General features: G+C 41.0%; 1 protein-coding gene across 5 annotated transcripts in view; it reads left to right on the forward strand.

Moving 5' to 3' along the window:
• The first annotated feature begins 6,350 nt into the window (after positions 1 to 6,350).
• Positions 6,351 to 23,710, forward strand: part of OSBPL6 (oxysterol binding protein like 6) — a 104,522-nt gene continuing 87,162 nt past the window's right edge. For 4 of the 5 annotated variants that reach the window (XM_065840877.2, XM_071811138.1, XM_071811139.1 and 1 more), the window contains exon 1: positions 6,662 to 6,747. The gene's annotated coding sequence lies outside the window, so the exon portion shown is untranslated. Of the gene's footprint in view, positions 6,549 to 6,661; positions 6,748 to 23,710 lie in introns of those variants that run through there. The other variant, XM_071811137.1, reaches the window with a different exon arrangement.

The following is a 23,710-nucleotide window of genomic DNA, read 5'->3' on the forward strand; positions in this document are numbered from 1 at the left end:
GAAAGTGCTAATGAGTAACTTTTTCAGATGTTATTTTGAGAAATATATGACAATGTTAACAGAGAATATTCAGGTATGTGGAGATCAAAACTCTTACTGGAAATGTAAAAATATGCTGGAAATATTTTCTGAAATTCTAAGCAACTTCGCAAACAAAATTGCATGATTGCTGAAAGTTATTGTAAGTATCAGAATTTTTATTGTTCTCATCCTGGGCACACTAAATCCCCCTCATAATGTGTCTGTTAAATCTAAGGATAGGAGTGAAGTTATATTTAATCAGCAACACAAAATCAAAGGTAATGGCATGAGAAAATGTGTACTGTATGTCTTGACCCACTGATGTTTTTAACTTCTAATCAAGTTGACAGAGTTAATTTCTACTCGGAGTTCACTTCTATTATAATGCTGGGGGACATTAACATTTGCTGCCTTTCTTTGTGACAATGTACCAACTTAGCTACTTAAAATTGCCAGAATTTTGGACACAGGTTATTCATACAGAGGTATCACAGCAGGTTTTTACTTTGCCTGTTTAAAGAACAAGGATGTGAAGAGGGCCTCAATGTCCATATATAACATTATTATTGGAATTTTATCCTGGAGGTAATCTGAAACTGTTTGAAACTGGGTAATTTCTGCAGCTTTGGAAAAGTAAATTAAGCAGTTCTTGGAGAGTGCAGAGGAACCTGTACCTCTGTGACCCTTTTTAAAGCTATTCTAGGGTGGAGGTATTGAGAGAAAAGTTTTGTAAATATTGAAGTTTTGAAGAACTTAGTCTAGAGTAGAAACTAGAGTGCTGGTAATAGCCAGTAGGGTCCTAAGGGTTGTAGTAACAACCCTTTGAACCAGAGATTTTTCTTCTTGCTGTTTGAAATGTATAGCTTGATGTGTTTATACTGCTTTGGTTTTGAACTCCACACAGTAAAGAAATCATATGCATTCAGGTGAAGATGAGGCCATAGGACTACAATCTATTGCCCAAATCAAGTATGAAACAAACTCCTTTATATTTGAGTGAAGATAAATAGCTATATAGAGTAGCAACCATGCAGATTTTGTTTATATGAGATTTAACCACTCCAGCTGATTTATCATATGTTTGTCTTCAGGGATTCTTGGAGTTCTGCCAAACTGCATTTCAGATTTGCTTTTTCAGATTTCTAGTTTGTTGTGTTTAATAGGGATATGCTTAACAGAGCTCTTATAAATTGTGATTATCTGTGCAAGACGTTTACCTGTAATTTGAGTTTTAAAGCATCTCTGGGTGGTTCTACTTCCCTTTCCAGTTTCTTCAGTGAGACTAAATCATTATCGCTTTCTCCTTCAGGATGTCCCAAGAATGGTTTAGATTTTTTTCCCTGTGATGATTTATGAATATGGAAAGTATTTTTGATATATTTTATGTGTATCTCAAGTTGTTAGGCTTCAGGATTTCTCTATGTACTGAGTAGACCAGTGCGTATGGATTATTGCTACGGAAACTGAAGAGCAAATGTTGAAGAGAAAAACAGTTTTTCCAAATTCTTTTCAGGGACATGGAAAATCACCCAAAAGCAGAAGATGGTGAACTGAGAGTCTGATTTTTAGTCCCAGGGAAGATGAGCAGGAGTGTGCTTTCATACCTGGGGATGCTGCTGGTCCTTGGTTTCTGGCAGCTAACTGAGCAGAAAGAAAAGAATAAACCATGTGGCTGTACAGGACCAGTGTAAATTTCCATTTAATCTGGTATCCTACTCTCCACCACAGTAGCTGGAAACTGATGCCTGGGGAGAGCATTGAAACAGGGCAAATAAAGAGCGTGCTTTCTTGGGAAACTTTGAGCAGGCAATGGGCGGGCACCTTTTAAGCAGGAACTGCAAAGAAGATTATTGTGCTTAACAGCTACAGCTATCATTTGTGTAATCCCTGCTTAAAACATCTGTCTCTTCAGCTCCATTGTGCTGTACAGCAGCAAGCCATCCAATTTAATAACACTTTGTATGGAAAAGTTCTTCTCAGTTGTTTTAAATCCACTGCCTGATCATTTAGTGAGTCTTGTGTGATGGAAAATAGCACATGTTCATTTCCTGTTGGACTTGGGATTTTACAGTTTAGAAGACAAGCCTTTCTCAGTCTGTTCTCCAGCTAGAAATTATTACCTCAGATGTATTCCCATACCTCTGTGTGTATTCTTTTAGCTGCCTACATGCATTTTCTACTTCTGAATTTTCATATGAAGGAACCGGAACTGTACACGGCACTTGAGTGCACAAGAGATTTACACAGGGGTGTAATGAGCTCCTCTGCTTTGTTCTCAGCTGCTGTTGGAGTAATTTCTGACATTGTTTGCCCTTTGGACTACTGCTGAGTAGCAAGCTTATGTTTGCAGAAAACTATTCACAATAACTCCAAATTATAAAGGCTAATTTAGAGCCCATTATTATGTATATTTAGTTAGGGTTATTTTCATTACTGTTTACATTATTTTGCAGTTACTGACATAGGCTTTCAGCCACCATCTCACTGACCTATCACTATTGTCAGATTGTTCTACAATTGTCCAGAGTCAGCTTTCATTTTGCTTACTGCAATTTCACATGATCAGGAAACTGTGACAATCCTTGGTCCTCACACAAGTAATTTTAGGCTATTTAAGTACGAGAGTTCTTGACCAGAAGTATTCTAAGTAATTCAGCCCTAAGGAGGACTCAAAGAAGTAAGTAAATAATGTCTTGTTGTGTGGTCATTATCTGTGAAAGAGAGAGGATGTTGGTTTCCTACTCAGAACAGTTACCTGATGTTGTTCCTGACAGCAGCTGTGCTTTCTGATTCTTGGAGATGGATCATCACTCTTCTGGCCCTCCCGTTCCTAGGACAGATCCAGTTTCCATCTCATTGGCACTTCCCTTTTGCTGCTTTTACAACTGCTACAAGCCTCCCTCTGCCTCCTAAATTCTCCCTCCACCTAATGTGGTTTATTACCAGACACTCTTTACTGCTCTTGGTGCTGTATTTCATGTTTGTTCTTCAAAGCATTTCCAGTTCACTGGTTACTACTGCTGTACTGTCACGGTTTTGCATAATTCAAATAAATTTGCAAAATCTTTAATAAAAACATGTCTGCTACCTGTGTTTTGCCTAAGGGTGCAGTTTTACCAAACACACACAAACCCTAATGATAAAGGACAGCAAAGAAACAACAATATTGCTACTATAAGAGAAAATAAAAATGTTTTCTTAAGATTCTTTAAGTACATATTTTCAATGCCCAGAGGTCTGCTTAGCCTCAGAGTCTAGGTGGTATGCAAACATTTCATATGATATTTAGTAAACTTCCCTGCTGCCTGAATTAAAGAATGGACATTTTAAAGGCACTTGTGTCCGGCCAAGAATAGTGGAAAGGATTCTATGGTTTAACTTCCAGAGGTTTTAGCTTTGTCTTGGGGAACTGAACTGTTTTACAGCTTTCCTTTGGAGAACAATGCCTCCCAGTTGTTAATGGGACTAAACTTGAGAAGAACAGGTCAAGTTCTTGGATGGACAAAACAGAATATAGCTCCTCTCCTACATTGACATTCTTACCTCAACATTTCATCACAATGTTCAAACCTTTGCTACTGGTGGTATAAATTATGAGCAAAAATCAGTGAAAAAAAAATATCATGTATTTGGGTAACAACCACACTGATTTTGAAAAAGTTTATATAAGACTATGTAAGATCAGCTTCTATCAACATTTTTTGCCGGTGTTTCTGAAGTGATATGCTTAGAATCTTCTGTAATTATCCAAGAAATGTCCATATGAATCCATCTAAATGATGCCTTATTTCAGGACTAAAATTTTACATAGATAATCCCTTAGATGAGGAGGGTATCTGCATTTACCAGCATTTTGTCATCCACCATCTATGTCACAAAAGTGTATAATTTAAACAATATTTAAGCTGCCTTTCTACGTTTCTTTGGTTTAATTATAGGCAAATTAGTAAAAAAAGAAAATTTCTACAGAATAGCCACTTCAAAATTTGGTACCAAGATCTGTAGAGAATGTTAAAGAATAAGTTGTTCAGAAATAAGCCAATTTAATTAACAACACAGTTCTGTGTAATTTCTTTCTGTCCATGGTTCACTTTTTCAGGTTGCAGATGTTGGGCAGCCTCTTAACTGAAATGAATGACAGTGGTGTTGAGTCCTTTATTTCCTTCCCTGGTTACTTACTTGTTTTAGGAGAAAAATATTATTAAGCTTTCCATAATGTATGTGGCCTGTTACTTAATCTCTCTATGGATTTTATATGGAAACTTACTCCCAAAATCCCACTTACTGTTTTTCCTGCTTCAATTCTTGGAGACTGAGCATAGAAAACAGAAAGAAATGTGTTACTTAAAGAATTCCCTAGTTTTATACAACCACATTCAGAATGAGACTTGTAGGGTCAGCTGAGAGAATAAAGCGTTTTTTTTCTTTCTCTGAGACACTTCTAGTATAAGTTACACTAAAAATACCATGTCAAGGGAACCTTCTCTAGAGGTCTCTGCTTCCATAGGAAAACAACCATGGCTTTTGTATGCCAGGGTCTCCAAAATGTTCCTTTGCTGCACAGCGATGCTGCCAAATCTGGAACTACCAGTTTGAGAAATTGGGAAAACATAAATGAGCATCACATGGACTGTTTGCTTAATGAATAGTGTAGGCTCAACAATTAGATTTCTGGAATCCTATGAATCTCTCTACTTTTTCCAATGAATATGGCCTTTTCCCCCCTTTTCATGCTGGAATTTGCTGACAGTGGCATCTAGTTCTCCAGGGATTTCAGTTGATTTTCTTGAATGAAAAAATGTATTTCCTGTCTTGTTACCATGAACCAGACAGCAGGTCCAAGTGGGAGGATTTACATAGGACAGGCAGGAGGAGCCCAGTTTGCTAGGAGAGGGCTCGGAGCTTTCCCCAGAGCACGGGGCAGTGTGCCAGCCCTGGGGACGGGGAGCAACCAGGTTCTAGCAGAAGGACAGGGTGCTGGAGGTGAGTCATTAACCAAACAGGTGAGTCTGCAACGTGTCTCCTCCACAGCAGGGTGACCTGTGCCACTCAGTAGCTTCTCTACACAAGGTAGTTCAGCTTCCCATTTCCAAACCTGTGTCTAAGCCATCAAGGATGTCATGAAAGCTGTGATGGAGGATCTAGAGAAAAAAAAAAAAGGAAATGGATTTTGCCAGATTTTGCACCTGGGACATGACAACCCTGGCTGTACATACAGACTGGGGGATGAGATGCTGGAAAGCAGCTCCGCAGAGAAGGATCTGGGGTTTCTGGTCAACGGCAAGTTGAACGTGAGCCTACAGTGTGTCCTGGTAGCCAAGAGGGCAACCGTGTCCTGGGGTGCATCACGCACAGACAGCATTGTCAGCCGGGTGAGGAAGGTGATTGTCCTGCTCTGCTCTGCACTGGTGCGGCCTCACCTGGAGCACTGTGTGCAGGTCCGGGGGCCACAGGATAAAAAAAGATACTAAGCTACTGGTGAGTGTCCAGAAGATGGATACAAAGTTGGTGAAGGGTTTGGAGAGAAAGCCGTATGAGGAGTGGCTAAAGCCACTTGGTTTGTTCAGCCTGGAGGAGACTGAGGGGAGATCTCATCCCGGTCTACAGCTTCCTCACAAGGGGAGAAGGAGAGGCAGGTGCCAAACTTTAACGACCAATGACAGAACCCGAGGGAATGGCAGGAAGATGTGCCAGGTGAGGTTCAGGTTGGACATTAAGAAAATGTTCTTCACCCAGAGGATGGTGGAGCACTGGAACAGGCTCCCCAGGGAGGTGGCACGGCCCCAAACCTGACAGTGTTCAAAAAGAGACTAGATAACGCCCTCAGACACATGCTGTGATCTGTGCAGTTGTCCTATGCACAGACAGGAATTGGACTCCTTGTGGGTCCCTTCCAGCTCTGGACATTCAAAAAAAGAAAGCTAATATAGATTAAAGTAAGGGAATAATAGTCTCTGATAGTTTTCAAGAGTACATAATGTGTTTTTTTTCAATAACCTCCCATTACCAGATAACAAAGACCAAATCAGCTAATGCACTGAAAGCCGCGGGGGAGGGGGGGGGCGGTGACAGTGCAATGTTGGGTGTCATACTTGTGTTACCGAGTCAGTGTGGGGACAGGCCCGTTCTGTGCACACGCCCGGGTGTCTCGGCGGCACCCCTTTGTCTGACAGCCCCTTCCACCGCGGCATGGAGGTGCCTCTTGCCTCAGCACATCCCCGTTGTTGCCCACGTGCTTTCCCTTTAATTTTAGACCTGATCTCATGGCCGAAGCCCGTTACTCGATCCGGGCCGCTGCCCCGTTTCTCCGGCATCAGCTCGACTCCGGGCGTTGCTTCGCGCACCGTCTGCAGGAGCGCCCGCCGAGCTGCCGTGCCGTGCCCCGGCACCTCTCCACCCGGCGCACAGGGCGGCAGCCGAGCTCGGCAGGAGCATCCCGGCGCCGCCTTCTCGCTCCGCTCAGCCCAGTGGTAGCTGTCACCGGGCCCGGCTCGCTGCCGCCGGCGTGGCGGGGGCAGGTGGCGCAGGTGGGTGCCGGCCGGCGCGGAGGGCACCTTGGCCGGCGGGCGGGGGCGGGGGGCGGTGCGGCGGGGTTGCGGCGGCGGCGCGGCTGCCCGCCCCCTCCCTCCGTCAGACGGGCGGGGAGCTGCGGCGGGAGGGAGCGGGGACCGGCGGGGTGCAGCCGCCTGGGCCGCAGCGGGGATGCGCCGCGGATCCGGCGAGGAGGTGGGCGCTGAGCGGCGGCGCTGGAAGCGCACAGGGGAGGGGCGCGGCGGCCCGGGTCCGGGTCCGGGTCCGGGTCCGGGTCCGGGTCCGGGTCCGGGTCCGGGTCCGGGTCCGGGTCCGGGTCCGGGCACGGAGCGGCGGCTCAGGCTGTGCTGGGGAGCAGCGGCTCGGGTCGCGCCGGACCCCGCAGGGGGCTGCGCGGCGCGGCCGGGTGCCGGGGAGGCGGCGCGGGAGGCGGGAGCGGATCGGGGCGCGGAGGCCGTGGGGCCCGTGCGGGGCTGTGGCCTGGCCCGGCAGTGGCTGCTGCCACCGCCCCCGGGGAGAAACCGGAGCATCCGACCCGGGAGGGACGGGACCGGGGTTACGTAACTGCATCCGCGCAGTGAGATGCGCTGGTGCCAGCCCCAGCCCGCGGCTTGCTTGCCGCTCTCCGAAGTCGCATTTTTTCCTCTTCGCATGCAGAGCAGTTTAAAATGCCCCATTAAACTGCCTGGTCTGTGAGAATGAATTGTAGATCAGATATTCCCAAGTTAATGCACTCTTAGGATTCGTTTTTGGTTTAATTCTCTGCCTCTCTCAAAAAAAGGCAGGCATGGCCTGTATTCTCAATTTGCTAGTAATGCTGCAAAACCCTTGCAAGTACTTTGAATATGCATGGATTCATTAAAACAGTTGTCTGGAAATAATCTGTTTGCTAGAAGTGCTCGTGCTTAAAATGACCATCTGATGGGTTTTGCTATAGGTCAGTAATTTCATTTTATTTTGTAACTGCTTTAGCATGGTGCAAGGCTATATTGTTGATATTCTTCCCAAAAGCTTCAGCAATGCAGATACTATGGACTAATAGCAACTGAAACAAAAGACCTCACTGTACATCTCAGAGTGAATTAGGAATCCAAGGTCGAACAGCAAACTGCAGTGCAACTTGTATGGGGTAACAGAACACAGGTATTCACAGATCTTATTAGAGAGCTTAAGTGAAAAGTGTTCCTTACTCAGATTAAAAAAAAAAATTGCTTAGTGAAGGTGTGAGGAAATAGCTATTTTAGGACTACAATTAAGTATATCAGCTTGATTTTAATGGAACTTGTACATTTAATTGCATTCCTAACAGATTTTCTGTTCTCCAGATGATTAACTTGCAGAATGATACCAGCTCAAAGATTAAAATCTCATCAAATATCTAAGGGTTTCTTTATAGTATAATTGTGTTTGGTTTATAATAGTTCTTTTCTAATAACCAGCCTTTGTCCCTATAGTTGTAGATATTATAATTAGACTTTTAAAATATTGGTATAAATGACATGACTTTGACCTTTAGAGGTTAAGCAGTTGTGGTTGTTAGGGGCCACACTTACCACACTTACCACACTTTATGTATATATAATAAATAGGGTTTTCTTTTATTTTTGTTTAAAAACTGCACAAGAGGAGGACTGCTTTCTTTTTTCTGTCCATTTTAGATAAATTAACAGAGGTATGTACGACACTTAATATTTAAAATACCCTAAAGAGTTTTATATTTAAACTACCTTTTCTGTACCAGCCAATGGCAAGATGTGTATCTGGAAAAACAAAATATTGCAGTATTGTGACTGAAGACCTTCTAAACACTTTCCCTTGCCTACTGAGGGCTGGAAGAGTTACCTTTTATTGTAATGTAGTTCCTCAAGCTCGCTTCTTCCACCTCCTATTAGTTTGCTGTTATACTCCCAGATCCTGTGTAGTGCTTGTGAGCTGTGCTGTTAGTGGTCTTGTTAGCAGTCTTATTACTGGCCTCTTTTTTTGTTCTTAGCCCATTCTTGGAGCTTATTCATAAATCTCTGTGATGCTCCAAGTTTCTATTGTGGTTTTTCTAGTCTTTTTCTAGTCTTTAGTTTGCTTCAGTTTCACATAGGAATAACAAAACATTGGTTTGCATACTTGTAGGAACAAGTGTGTTTGGGGTTTTTTTTGTTTGTTTTTTGGTGTTGAAGGTCTGTATTCTCTCTGTATTTATATGTTTGGATGTGGTTTTTATGCAACCATCCAAAACATAACTTTGCTCACAGGTGTTGTAGTTACTGTGCAACTGAGTAGCCATCTGGTTCTTACTACAAAGCCACCCTATGGCTATGGAAAGTTAAAGCCTTGTGACTTCTTCAGCAGGGAAGTCCCCTTTTGCTCTGTTGCTAGTACTGCTGAAGATGAGGGTTGCTACTGTGTATTGCAGCTTCTTCCTTCAGTCCTCCTTGGAGATGAAGGCAGAGGCTGTCTGTAGTACAGCTTCATTTTCCTTCAGCTCTTTGGCATGTCTGTGTGGGGGTATGTACATGTGCTTTGCATTTCTTATACCACCAGATTTCTCAGTGTGACAGAAGTGAATGTTTTTGCTCTTGTTTTGCCAAATACATGAGTTATCAGCGTGGACTTTTTCTGGGAATTTTTTTTTTCTGTGTATAATTCTCTGGATTCCTGAGAATTTATGCCTCTGTACCATGCAGCTTTGTCTCAGGAGGGTTGTATTTCTTAAGGGACATGAGTCCTCCAGGTCAGCCCTTCTGTGTCATGCTGGAGAACTTGCTGTTGCTGATACTGGTATTGCAGTGGGAGATGGGAAGTGAACTGCCAGCACTTCACTGCTGAAAGGGGGTGTGTGTGTGTGTCTATATTTTTGATGTGTGTATATGTATAGAGTGAGCATGTCCTAATGGTTTAATTAACCCTTATGCCTCATATATAGGGTAGAAATAATTGTCCATTAATCCTGTCTTTTTTTTTTTTTCTTTTAAAAAACACTGAACAGTTCAAACAATTCCCAGAGATTTCTGGTGGATGTGGTGATCAAAATCTGAGAGGCTTTACTTTTTCTTTGCCCCCCATCCACCCTCCTGGTAACTAAATCCTTGCTGGTTTTGAAGCTTTTGATTGTACTGGCATGAGAAAAGGCAGCAGTTTCTGTAGATAATTTTCATGGGAAATGTTACTCTGGGCAGTTGTACTTACAAAAGGAATTTCTTCAAGAATTTCCTTCAGGCTTGTATTTCTTTCTTAAGCTGAGCTTAATGAGATTAAAAAAAAAAATCCTTCCCACTGGAATAATAAAGCAAATGCTTACTTTCTTTTTTGGAGAGGGGGTTGAATTTGCCATATCAAGGTTCTAGATATTGAAGGAAGCAGTAACAGATAAACAGGTGAAAGTAAACACGCTCAGGGAGTGAACATGTGAGGAATGTTGGATTTTGGCTTTGGTGATAGATGGGAAAACTCTCCACCTATAACTAGTGTCATGACAAGGAAGCTGCTTAATGAACTGCCAGGTAAAGTGAACTGAGTTTGATTGTAATATTATGAAATAGTAAGGAATACAAAATCGTAGAATCATGGAATAGTTTGAGTTGGAAGTGACCTTCTAAGCTCATCTAGTCCACCCCCCTCCTGCAATGAGCAGGGACACCTTCAACTAGATCAGGTTGCTCAGAGCCCTGTCCAGCATGGGCTTGATTGTTTCCAGGGATGGGGCATCTACCGCCTCTCTGGGCAACATGGGCCGGTATTTCAACACCCTCACCATAAAAATTTCTTCCTCATATCTCGCATGAATCCACTCTTTCAGTTTAAAACCATTATGTCCTGTCCTATCATAACAGGCCCTTCTAGTAGAGTTCATGCTATGAATGGTGCTTTTTATGTATGTTTTTAATTACACTGCTTCCATACCTCGGTTTTCTGAGCTGTAAATACAAACCTACAGCTTTCAGTGGTTTCCTGTAAGTCAGAATACAGATGTGAAGGCAGTTAGAAGTTATCTTTAAATGCCACTGCTGTATACATCCTGGTGGATTGTGTTCCTAGCTTATCCCCCTTTTGGGTTATTCCTTTCAGAAGAGCTCAGAAACAGTGGAAGAACCTTTTGGTGCTGACAGCTGATAAGCCAGTGAAAGGGAGGACAGCCAGACGTGAAACATGGAAGATAAGAGAAGACCACAGCAGTTATAATGTATAAACAGTCAGACTTGTGTCTTTTAGGGAAATTTTTGGACTGAATAGACTCATTAAAATATTAAAGAAGGAAAAAAGTGAACAATACCAAAATATTAGTACAACTGTTGAAAGAGGAAAAAACGAGTTTTAAGTGTTTTGTTGGTGTGTGTTTTATTGGTTTCTTTGTTTTGGGTTTTTGTTTGGTTGGTTTTGTATGTTTTTTTTTCTGTTTTCTAAGGAGGTTTGGCCCAAATAACATCCTGAGGCTCCTTGTAGCCCAAATTGTTCTGTAGTTCTAACTGTTCTGGAATTAAAGGCAAAACCCAGACTATTTACAATGAAAAATAGATGGGGCTTAGAAACTCTGATTTTTTTTTTTTTTTTTCTGGAGTATGGTTATTAGTCCTACAGAATTTCCAGCTGGTTTAGGAGCTGGTTCCAAGTGAAAGATATCAGTATGTGCTGAGGGCTGTATGTAGTTATGGGTGGTAGCAGCAGGGAGGGAGCTGCTGAATTTCCAAGCTTGTCTTTCTGAGAAAGCTACAGATTGGTTTTTTAAAATGCTTTCAATGTGAGCCTCTCCACCATCAACTCAGAAACTGAAAAAGATTTTATGTCATTACTTGTCACCTATAGCTTTAAAAATAGAAGATTTGAAGGAGGAGGAATTTCGAGATTGAAGAAGAGTAAGAGGATGGGACTGGAATGTATGGCAGTTGTAATGTCCTAAAGATTAGGAGAGTTTTATAATTATCCTTAGAAATGTCTCACTGTAGCAGAGAGAACAGCTGCATTTTGAAATCAAGTTAATTAATTTCCTTATTCTTCGGGTTTTTTATTTTGAGTTCCTTAAAGGTGAATATATTTTAATAATAATTGAGAACAGTTAGCTTAAAGGAAATAAAGTATACACTAACTTGAGGTGTAAAGAAAATAAATCTCTAGTTGATTGTGAGCTTAATATAGAGTTGCAAGAACTTCAAGTAGCAGGTGTCATGTTGTATTAGAGTCAAAGACTAAGTTTTCTGCCAAAAAATCAATTTCCTTCTGGGAAACTGGGTTTTCTTGCTGTCTTCTTGATGCGGGATGGTCTCTGTGTTTCCAGCAGAGTGCAGTCCCTGGGCATCTCTTAAAGATGCTGTGTTCCTCAATAAAATATTTCAAATTTTTGGAATTTAAGCCCTCCCTCCACTCCAATGAAGCATTTCCTCCTTGTTTCAGGATGCTGAGAATCAGGTGAATAAGTTGAATCTACCCAGAATTTAGCAGATAGGAACTCCAGCCTTGGTTGTGATCACTCACAGTGAAATTTGACTGCTTGCATTCTTAACTCTGCTAAAATAAGAGTTTTATTTTCCCTGGTTTACCATGGAAAGTGGGAGTTGGAACTGCCTTTGGCCTATAATCTATATAAAAAGCTCATAATTTTCAGTTTACATGAAATTGTGAAAATCATGAAAGCTATGCTTAGTCCCTCTTAATTTGCATGTTTCTAGTCCTAGCAGAGATGCTAAGGAAGTTGTGGATTCCTTACTTAAAAGGCTGAATTAGTTTATCTGTATATGGTATTGAATGTAGTCCTACTTTCTAATGCAAATGATGTTCTGTTGGTACAAAGCTTTTCTATATCATATATTGTTTCCAATTCAGTTAGTGAATTATGTTTTTGAAAAATTCAAAAGTATTAAAATAATGTATTAGATCCTTTACATCAGTACAGTAGGGCATATAGCTGGGATTGTTTTGTTATAAAAACAACGAAACTCAAAGTAAGTAACATTTGTGGCAGAATGATCTATAGGTCGATTTCAAGCCACGTTATCCTGGGCTGTGATATCCTTTTTCAGATGGTGAACTGAAAAGTTTTCTGTTAGGAAATGGAATAAGCTCAGGTTACTCAAAAAAAAGGCTGTATGAAACCTGTGCCACGGGGTAAGGGCTACCTGCACAGACACAGGAGACTTTGGCTACATCTGCCCAGCTCTACCTAACCAGATTAATCCTGGAAAATGAAAAAACAATAGAACTTTGTTGTGTAACTGTTGCCAACTTCACACTTCTGTAACCCATTTGGGGTGGGAGACCTAAGTGTTACAGAAACCCTGACAGTGACTGCTAACTGACCAGGTGCAGGGGACGAGGAAGCATGACATAGGACATGTACATACCTCTGACACTTAGAAGGCTGAACTGGAGGGAAACAGCCTGGTGTGAGGTCCAGGCCACCAGCCAGGACTTGGACACACTGAGCCACTGAGGTGAGCTTCTATCCCCCTGGCTCTCTGGTGGCAGTCTTAGCTGGACCTTGATTTGTGTGTGTGTGTGTCATAGACAAACTGGAACAGAAATGCTGCACCCATCCTGCTTAACAAAACACAACTTGATTAGGTGGCACAGAGTGGTGTTTTTCTGTTCCTGCAACCACCCTGTCCTGCTCCCCTGTGACAAACCCAACGTGGCTAAGGTGATGTTAAAGAGGATTTGGGTCAGGAGAAGTTATTGTGAACATCTTACAGGAATGGCTCAAGCTGGTGATTCGTCTTCCCATTTCACGTGTACCCTCATCATCTCTTATGTGTGGTCTACCTGCTTCTGCAGTGGGACTGCAGCTGGGCTCTTGTCCACACTTCTACTGTATAAGCATTTTTATGCTTGACCCACTCAGGGTTGCCTGACACCGTTGTGGTCTTCTTCAATAAAACAACTTTTAACTATTTATTCCTATCTTGTCCTTGAAAATAAAATTCAGTCTTGTTTGGAAAGTAGTGGCACTGTGGTTAGAGAAGTGGTAGAGAAATTAGTCCAGATAGACAATGACTCATCTTTTCAGATTATGATTTTTGAGGTTTTGTCCACAAGATCGAAGTGGTGGGGAGTTTCGTTGTTGTTGTTTTTCCCCAATTATTTTCTGGAGTAGGAAAACTTTTGGGAAAGTGCTGGGAGATAATGTGGTTACTGATGGTGGATATTATTCTTGGTTAAAAAGAAAAATCTTGAAAATAAAACAGCTTGTTGAGCTCTGAAACTGGCAGCTGATGTTGAGTCATCTTGGGGTCTCTCTGACCCCAATGGGAACATGACACACACATTCCCCTGGGAAGTAATTATGTTGTCTTTTTCTTGTTTAAAGTCTGTGTTTCTTGGTTTTAATCTTCTTCTAGAAAACAAAATTTCTTCAGAAGATGTTTGCAGAAAATGGAAAGATAGGAATTATATGAAATGGAGCTATAGCATACTCAGAGGATGAATCTGGATATAAAGTTATCGCTGTGCCCCTGGGACTAGAAGGTTAGCTCTGTAGCTGTACAAATTCTGTGTCTTTTTCTGTAATGGCTGTTGATGTGGAAAATCCATCCTCTTTTTCCCCTGTTCCGGTCAGCTAAATTTGTGTTGGCTTTCCAAGTTCACTTAAGAGCACAACTGTGCTTTTCTGTGTTTGTAACTCCCGGTAAATATGGTCAGGTCATAGTTGCCACCTGATTTAATGTTCTTGGGTGACAAAATAATTGGCAAAAATAACCAATTCTTTGTCTAAAAAAGAAAAAAAAAAAAGTTCTATAACTCTCCTTAACTGTGACCTGTATTTGTGTAGGTGTGTAAATATGCCATGGGAAGCTAAACTTAAAATATGTGGTGATCCAGTAAGCAGACTTCTCTCAGTTCCTCTTTTACCAGTATTGTAACCTACATATAAAACTCATGGTCAGTTTGCAGTATACAATTCAGAGTGACATGCAATGCAAAATAATCCTAAGAAAAAATTAAAGGGTACTTTCTTTAGTAGCTGCACACTCTGTCCCCTGCCCAGTCATCACAAATACTGATGCGTGACAGCTTACAAAGAAAATGAAATGAGTGGCCTCTGTCTCTAATTGATACAATAAAGGTTGTGTTTTCTTGTGACATGCGAGTTGAGGATTAATGGGATAGGCCTCAAACCTGGTCAGAGTATGAGGATTAGAAGTAGCCAGACTGACTAACCCTCAGACCCTTACAGGACTCTTCAGTAACACCACGTGTTTATACAATTTCTGTGAGCTTAGGGGGTAGAAGCAGTTTCAAAAGTAATCTACAATATGCTATTTAATTTCTGTTTCTGGCAATGCCAAAGTTGCTGTTGGATCCGTAAAGTGGTTGTTTGCACTTCATCGTAACAATTAACATGGCAGCTTGGGTTCATGGCTCTTACCCGTTCCATAATGGTTGCTGTGTGTCCATCTGCCTGAAGAAGAGAAGATGTGCTACAAATTTAAATAAAATTTTTGTGTGAGCTGCATCAGGAAGAGGTGAGATAGTGGTAGAGTCTTTGCCTATAAAAGTTACACATTCCTATTAATCATTTTCTTTCTTTTTTTGTAGTATTTTCTGACTTGGCTGCATCGATGAAACATGAATGTATGAGCAGTAAGTTCAGGTAGAGGGCCTGGTGAAACAGCCATGTTGTAATGGCTTGGCCTTTCCTAAAGCTGTGATGTTTTTCCTGATACCCTTAGCTTTTTGGTTTCCCATCTGGAGTGTCTAGACTAGTTCCCAGAGGCTGTGTAACAGATCACTGTTCAGAGTTCTCCTGACATTTTGTTCCTTCTTGATTGCCTCATTTTTCTCCTAACTGTACCACCTCTATAGATCCAAATACATACTTGTTCTCTGTGGTGTGTGCACTTTCCAATAGTTGAAGTGTTATTCAAACTGCTAATGCAGTGTACCAGAGCTGGGGGGGGCGGGGAAAAGGATCATTGCCTTTACCTCTGGTATCTGCTGACTGTCCAGTCCAGAGCTCTTCTGGCCCATGGTGCAAGTACGCTGTGACATTATTAGCCTCTGCAACCTGATGACATTTCTGGTATAATTGTTTTCTTATGTATTCATTATTAGATTTCTCCCTCAATGTTCTTCAGAATTTTTTTGAGAGATATATTCAGCATTTGCAAATCTTTGTTTTAATCTTAATTTTGTGTGCATTCTAACTCTGTCATTTTGCATAAAGCTATCTGATAACACCAGTTGTAAACCTGTGCTGTATCTTTTTACTATTCTATATAGTATTTACTATTAGAATTATTTTTAAGATACATGGCGTTCTATTGTAACTTTTAAATACATTGATCTCAGCATTTTCTAAATTTGCTTAATTCTTTTTCACTTAAAGTTATTTTAACTGACTTACTACAAATAGAATCATAGAATCATATAATGGTTTGGGTTGGAAGGGACCTTGAATATCATCTAGTTCCAATCCCCTTGCCATGGGACACATTTCACTAGACCAGATTCCTCAAAGCTCCGTCCAAACGACCTTGAACACTTCCAGGAATGAGGCATCCACAGCTTCTCTGGGCAACCTTTTCCAGTGCCTCACCACTCTCATGGGGAAGAATTTCTTCCTTCAATCTAAATCTATCCTCCTTCAGTTTAAAGCCATTACCCCTTGCCCTATCAATACAGGCCCTTGTAAAAAATCCCTCTCCAGCTTTCTTGTAGGTCCCCTTTAGGTACAGAAGGCTGCTGTGAGGTCTCCCTGGAGCTTCTCCAGGCTGAGCAACTCCAACTCTCAGCCTGTCTCCATAGGAGAGGTGCTCCAGCCTTCTGATAATCTCTGTGGCCCCCCTCTGGACCCTTTCCTGTCTCTCTTATGTCAGGGGCCCCAGAGATGAGTGCAGTACTCCAGGTGGGGTCTGACAGAACTGGAGTAGAGGGGGAGAGTCGCCTCTCTCAACCTGCTGGTCACACTTCTTTTGATACAGCCCAGGATACATTTGGCTGTCTGGGCTGTAAGTGTACATTGCTGGATCATGTTGAGCTTCTCATCAACCAACACCCCCAAGTCCTTCTCCTCAGGGCTGCTATCAATGCGTTTGTGATTGGGAGTGCCCCAGCCCATGATGACCCAAAGATGCTGTAAAGAGGAAAACTACATAAAAATTGGTAGAGACTAAAAATAAGGACTTGATAAACATGGTGCTGTTCCCTCGAGGGCAACTGAAGTATGCTAACTTACATCAGGTGAAGAGGCTTTAGGCACGGTAAACTAGAACCATTTAAGCTATTGTTGATGTAAATTAGGCTCATAGTGCTCTCTAGAAAAAGAGGCAATATCTAATAACAAGTTTTATTTCTTCATTCTACTGCATGTGTTCAATGGTAGACTGTCTTTTTTTTTTTAACTCTGCTTCATCTGGTTGTAGACACTGTGCTCAGTGCTGAGAAATGCAGAACATACTCACGGAGGGCAGAGCAGCTTTACTCATTTCATACTTCACCATCTGTGGCAACATTCCTGCTTTGAAAGCTGGTGGAAACAAGCTACACTTAAGGCCACAGATATCTTGAGGAATGTGTAGTTCTACTTTCTTGGCTGCTTCTTGGGTGATTTGCCTTGAAAAATATGTCATAGCTGTGTGATATAACACTGAAAAAAACCACCAAGGTTAGATAAATTTGTTTATAGATGAAATTTAGTTTCTTACAATAAAATGTGTTTAGTGCAAATGAATTTGGAAACTTTTTTTTTTTTAAAGACAGGTGCACCAGGGTTGTGTTCATTACTTCTCTGCGTTTGCAGTACCAAGATGCGCTTTCTCAGGTCTTGCCCTCTTTATCATTCTGCCTCTTTCACTGCAGATCACTCTTTGCCTGTTAATACAGGCCTCTCTGAATTTGGTCCTGTGCCCAAGCTTGTGCATCCCTTCCGGGGACATAGGCACATTCCCTTGTCCAGGCTGTCAGTGTTCCATGGCTTTCCCCTCCAGCTGCCCCTTGTGCATCCTGGCAGCTGCAGTCTTCCATGCTTCTCTTGAGGGTTCTTTGCTGCCTTAAGACACCCTTAGTGGGGGCTGTCAGGGGCTGGGGAGGATGAAAGGAAAAAAAAACCCTGGAGAACAAACAGCTTGGAAATTCACCGTGTAAGCATACCAAGAAAAATCAGTTATTTCCTTAACAGGCCTTGATGCCTCATAGCAGCATAAAGTGCCATTTCTTAATGACAGCAAGTGAATTTTTTTGCACTTTATGTTGGCGATTCTGTCAAGGGGGAATTATGCATTTCAACTGTGCTGAAGCAGATTTAAACCTAATGGTACAACTTAAAAATGCAAGTGTCTCGTTTAGAAGGACAAGTCTGAACAGAAATAAATGTATAAGTGTATTGTGAGATCCAGAAAGTAAATCAAGCAGACCTCTCTGAAGTTCTTATTTTTAAACAATCTCAGTATGCTGCAAAAATGACTTTCAGTTCTTTGGGCTCCCACAGATTGCAGCACAGAAAATCAATACTTTTTCAGGGAATGTGATTTTTTTCTGTTAAAGGATAAATGAGGAAGTGTGAGGCTTCTGGGTTTCTCTGACTACTGTGTGCTTCCCAGACAGATAATCTTTATTTATCTTTATATTTTCTATAATGCATACTTAGTGCTTATCATTTTATTCTCATTGCCAACCGTTGCTTGTGTTTAAGAGCCAAATACTCAAGTAATGATGGAATTATGGTGCATTTTTAAAGTCTTTGTTGAAGTACCTCAAGTTAAGAGGGTAAATGTTTTGTTTGAGAAAATTAAAGAGATTGCAAATTATCCCTATCTGGGGTTAATTTTTTTGCTGATTCAGTAATGTGGTGGTTTGTGTCGTCTTTGTAGTCACTGAAATTTTTCAGTGTTTAAGTATTGGTATGGTGGAGGCTTCATTCTTCGGTTTAATTTCTCTTGTCCAAAATGTTATAATTCATACATCCCTAAACAAAGGCTTCCTATTAATATATTGGCAGCAAGACAAATTTATTTAATTTTTCATTTTGTTTTTTTCATTAAGAGGATCTTTTTGCTTTAAGAGGATCTTTCTAGAGATCCCTATACACGTTTTTTGAAAATACCATAGATCTGAATTACAGAAAGTTTTTTTTTCTTTTTAATTATCTGAAGCAAATATGTACTTTGCATTTCTGTTTTCATAGATTTATCAAAAGTAGCAAAAGAGTGGCATGATCAAAGGCAACACAGTGGGTCAAAAGTAAAAGACAGCAAATGTCAAACTTCAGGTTTTGCTCATTATTTCTGTTTTGCTAATAAGGGCATGTACACATATGAGCAGAATGCAGGAGGCGGTAGCATTTGCTCTGCCAGATGAGAAGTAGAGAAATAAAGTATTTAAGGTCAATGGCAGTCCATTACAGGAGGAAACGGGTCTTGCAAATAATGGTATTAATTTTTTGCTAAAGTTTCCCCCATTATGTTTGCTTGTGCTGTTGCTGCAAGTTTTGCCTGGACATGAGAGCAACCTCACTTTTTAGCAGTGGCTGACAGGGACCGTGAGGTATGAAGTTTAACTCAATGATCTACAAAAGACCCACATAAATCATAGAATCATAGGATAGTTTGGGTTGGAAGGGACCTTCAAAGGTCATCTAGTCCAACCCCCTGCAATGAGCAGGGACATCTTCACCCAGATCAGGTTGCTCAGAGCCCCATCCAGCCTGGCCTGGGATGTCTCCAGGGATGGGGCATCTACCACCTCTCTGGGCAACACTGGGCCAGTGTTTCACCACCCTCATTGCAAAATGTGGAATGTGTATCTCAGAAGAAGTGTATGTGGAGAACAACTGAAGTCTCTGTACAGGATTTAGCAAATGGGTTCTGTTGATCGGAACTCTGGGTCAGAAACTAAGCAGAGACAAAATGTCTTCTTCTTGGGGTTCTGCCTGATGACAGGTTGCAATGGACAGTTCTGAGTGGGCTTCTGACCACACACACCTAGTTTGGCCACGGTACGTGCGAGCGGCATAGCTGGGTAGCAACCGTTTCGGGCAGTGGCTGCAACCCCAAGCAATGGGCTTGTGCCTACAAACCTCTGTAGTTATATACACATGCACATACACATGCACATACACATGCACATACACATACACATATACCATCTGGATGCCTTCCTGTGCAACCTCATGTAGGTGTTCCTGCTCCGGCGGGGGGATTGGACGAGATGATCTTTCGAGGTCCCTTGTAATCCCTAACATTCTGTGATAGACTTTGGGTAGCAGTCCTGCAGTGAGCTGAGCAACATATTTCAGTATTTTTCATTGTAATTAACATTTCACATGCTTCAGTACATTTAGTACCATGCTCCAGTTCTTTCTGCACACAAAACCATATTTTCTCATCTCTGTTATTAAACTATCTGGCTATGAAAGGCAGAGTCATTCTTAAAGCCATAAAGGAGAAAGTAAATGACAGAAAGTCAGAATTAAGCAAACAATTTCCTGTGTTATTACTAGATTTAAGAGAGAATAGAGTATTTTACAAAGAGTTTTTGGACTAAAACATAAATATTTAACTTGAAACTCATAGCAGTTGTTTGTCGCAGTCGCCTGTTGTCTTGCTGAGGGTCTGACTGGGGTGGTGTATTACAGAGCTGGAGACCAGTGCCCTGCACAGCTGTAGAGAGAGTTTAAGGAAAAAAAAAACAAAAGGAGGGAAGTAAATTTCCTAGCTTTCCCAAATGCCTGGGCGAAGCTCTTCTTGGTAGAATAGCTGCAATTTTCCTGCTTCAGAATGCCTGTTAAAATTCAGAGAAAATAAGGATGAATGCGAGATTTTCTCTACAGAACACTGCAATTTCCAACTGAATATCCCCCTCTCTCTTTGTTAATCTGCCTTTTAGAGTTTTTATATTTGGGAAGCTGTCCCGAAACACTTATTTGTTAGGTGTCACTAAGTAGTGTTAATACGATTAGCCTTACAAGTCCTTTTTCCTTCCTTAGTGTATTTGCTTGGTAGTCTTTCAAGAATCATTTTACTGCTTTTTTCTGATGTTGATTAATTTTGGACCAGGTATTTCATACAGCAGGGGATTTTCTCTCCTGTGTAAATGGCTATGGGCATCTTGGCTGAAGTTGCTGACACAAATTTGGCAACACACTGACTTACCAGCTATTGTCAAGGACTAAGAATGTTGCAAAAATAAAATTAGTTACTTAAGAAAATTATTGTTATCCTTGGAGAGATCTCTCCTCCAAAGGAAGAAAATAATTTGTAACAGAACTAGAAAGCTGATATTGAGATAAAATAAGTGTAAAGGTTAACAAAATATTCGATACTGTTGGGGTATGAAATTGTACTACAGAGCTTAAAAAAAAAAAAAAAGTGGCTCAGTATCTTTGTTCATTTGGTGGCAATATACACATTCATGAAAAATTTCAACTGAAGAACACTGACTAGGTCTCACTTTTGAGCAGAACTTGGATGCTTCTCTAATTCAGTCATCTGGCATAACTTCCTGGAGGTATATTTATTTGTAAAAACAACAGTATTATGACTGGTAATACTTTTTTTTTTTCTTTTTTCTTTTTTTTTTTTTTTTGGATAATGTTAATGTATAAATATGTCACAATATATTTTCCCTGTCTAGATAACAGATGACTCAGAGTCAATGCAATCCAATAGTTCTGTTCTAGTGAATTCACAAATACTGAGTTGTCCTGCATATAACCTGAGTTTATAATTTCTGAATGGTAAAAAGGAGCAGAGGGAGAAATTTTATCTGCATTTCTCTTCTTACTTTATCTCTTGTGGTTTTTAATATAGTAGCATTTTATAATTTATATTTTTGGCATTACTCTTGCATGCAGTATACTTTTCAGGACTATTGTTTTGCCTAGAGGTTCTGTCAGATAGTGTCAGGAAATTACTCAGTAGCTATGAAATCAGTAGCCAACAGTAAGAGAAGCTCAAAAAGGAGATGCTGAACTTCAAATCATGGGTTGCATGGCATTAGAAGTGTAGAAAAACCTGATAACTTGAGTTGCAATTTCCGACACAAACTGTTTTAGGTCTTCGTGGCCAGCAAAACATGAAGTAAACCTGTCTATCCCAATTTCTGCCTCAGCAGTGGTACATAACTATCTCGTTTCATAAATACGTGTGATTACTCTGAAGAGGGAACAGGATGCTTATATTTCAGTCGCCAGTTATGTTCATACAAATTTATCATTAGAATCCTGTCCATACTTCATTGAATCTTGCTCTGGAAAATCTACATTTATCAGCATCTCACATGAGCATCAGAAGCTCTCAGGGTGGGGACAGTGCTCCCTGATTTGTCCAAGTGAGTGAGCAGAGAGAGGAGGAACGTTGTTTGAACCCTGTTGGATCAGAGGCTGTGACAGCCAGCGCATCGTCTTGACTTTGGCCAAGCCAGCGGATGGAAGCTCATGGTGGTTGTTGGCAATAGGGGTGGAGGTGTGGGCAGGATCCGGGCAACTGAGGGGTTTAATGATACAAGAATGAAGTCTGATGTCACCATGAGATAAAACGTTTAGTGCCCTGTCTCGGAGCATGAATATATACCTAATGGTAATAAATGCCCTCCCCTTCAGGTTAAGAATCCATCCTCACAGGATTGGGGGTGAATGTTGTGCTTCTTCCTCCTGAGAAATAATGACAACAGTGATTGACACAACCAGATTTAGGTTCAGCTGCTTACTGCTGAAGGTCTTGTTATCTTTAACCTAGCGTTAACTTAGGTCACCCTTTAATCTAAGTAAAAGAGACCTCGTATGCATTCTCTTGTGACTGTATGTCAGTACAGAATGTCCAGAGAATGCTGTTCATTTTGGTGGTAGTGAATTGTATGAAATTTCAGCTTATAATCTTTGATAGAAAACAATGTGGCTTTTAAAATTTAAAATTGATAGTTTATGCTGTGTATCTTTCTATTTCTTTTGGGTATCCTCTGTCTTCTTAATTCTAAATATAGTTCCGAGTCCTTACAAATTATTTTTTTTATCAAAGATTGGTGTGCATACTTAACTGTAGCAAGAGTCTGTGAGTCTGCAATATTCTGCCCTGTGAGCTGAAATGCTCAAGCAATGTCTTTCTGGAGCCCCACTGAAACAGATGAAGGGCTTTTTGTGCTGTAAACTCCAAGGCCTGCATATAAATATCTGTACAAGCAAAAGTGTCTTCCCAAAATTAGCTCAAAATTGTAAACAGAACGCAAATACAAAAATACCCAAACAACAACCCACTTCATTTTTTGTTTTGTTTTGTTGTTTGTTTGTTTTTCTTTCTTCATAACACCAAATACTACAAGGAATGTTTTAACTCATCATTTACTCATATAACTCCTTAGAAAATTAACACCTTGTCAATAGTAGTAATTGTAAAGACACGTCTTACTTTAACTTTCCTGTTCTTTATCTCCTAAATAGAGTCCACCACTGTCACTTGTTTTGTTAACATTTCAGTATGCGTAGTAATTTATAATAAATAAGACTTCTCTTGTCTCTTCCCTTAGGCTTCAATAAGAATAATGTCTTTTCATATCTGTTTATATTATGTATGTTAAAGAGTCATCATGAAATTGAAAATGCCATTGAGTGCGTTTTATGCAAGTTGAAAGCCCGTGAGTGATAACGGCAGGGTATCACTGACCTTGTTGGTGTATTAAGTGCTAGTGGTAGCGTTTCAGGATGCAGAACATCTTGACAGTCAGTGATCTATGACCTGGGCCTCTCAGGTGGTCTTATTGGTCAAGTGTTCTCAGTGGTAAAATGTATGTTCTCATGTTAGAGAACTGGAGTACTTTTCTTGGACAGGGAAAAATGTCTGAAAATGTAAAAACACTTGTACAAAAGTACGGCCCATTCTGGAAGTATGTATGTCAAGAAAGATTTTGGCTAAAAATAGTTGCGAGTGCTTGCAAATCTAGCTAAATAAACACTGTAACAGAGCTTTCTGACTCATTGTGGCTAAATAGGTCCACCAGAAATTGCTAAAGTTATATCTCTTACGCTATTTAGTGGGAGCTATTCTCAGGCTTTGGGAACTGGGATGATCCATGGGAAAAAAAAAAGGGTTACAGTTAAGACAACATTCTTAGAAAAGTACTGCTACTGGCTTTGAAAAGATGTTTCTTCCCTTTTGTCCTTTCCCCCACGTGAAAGCTGAGCGCAGGCTGGCTGTGGCACACCAGGCCTGCTGAGCCCCTTGTCCAGCCCCTTGTCCAACCCCGGCAG

This window comes from Patagioenas fasciata, chromosome 7 (genome assembly GCF_037038585.1).
Source record: "Patagioenas fasciata isolate bPatFas1 chromosome 7, bPatFas1.hap1, whole genome shotgun sequence".
NCBI lineage: Eukaryota > Metazoa > Chordata > Aves > Columbiformes > Columbidae > Patagioenas > Patagioenas fasciata.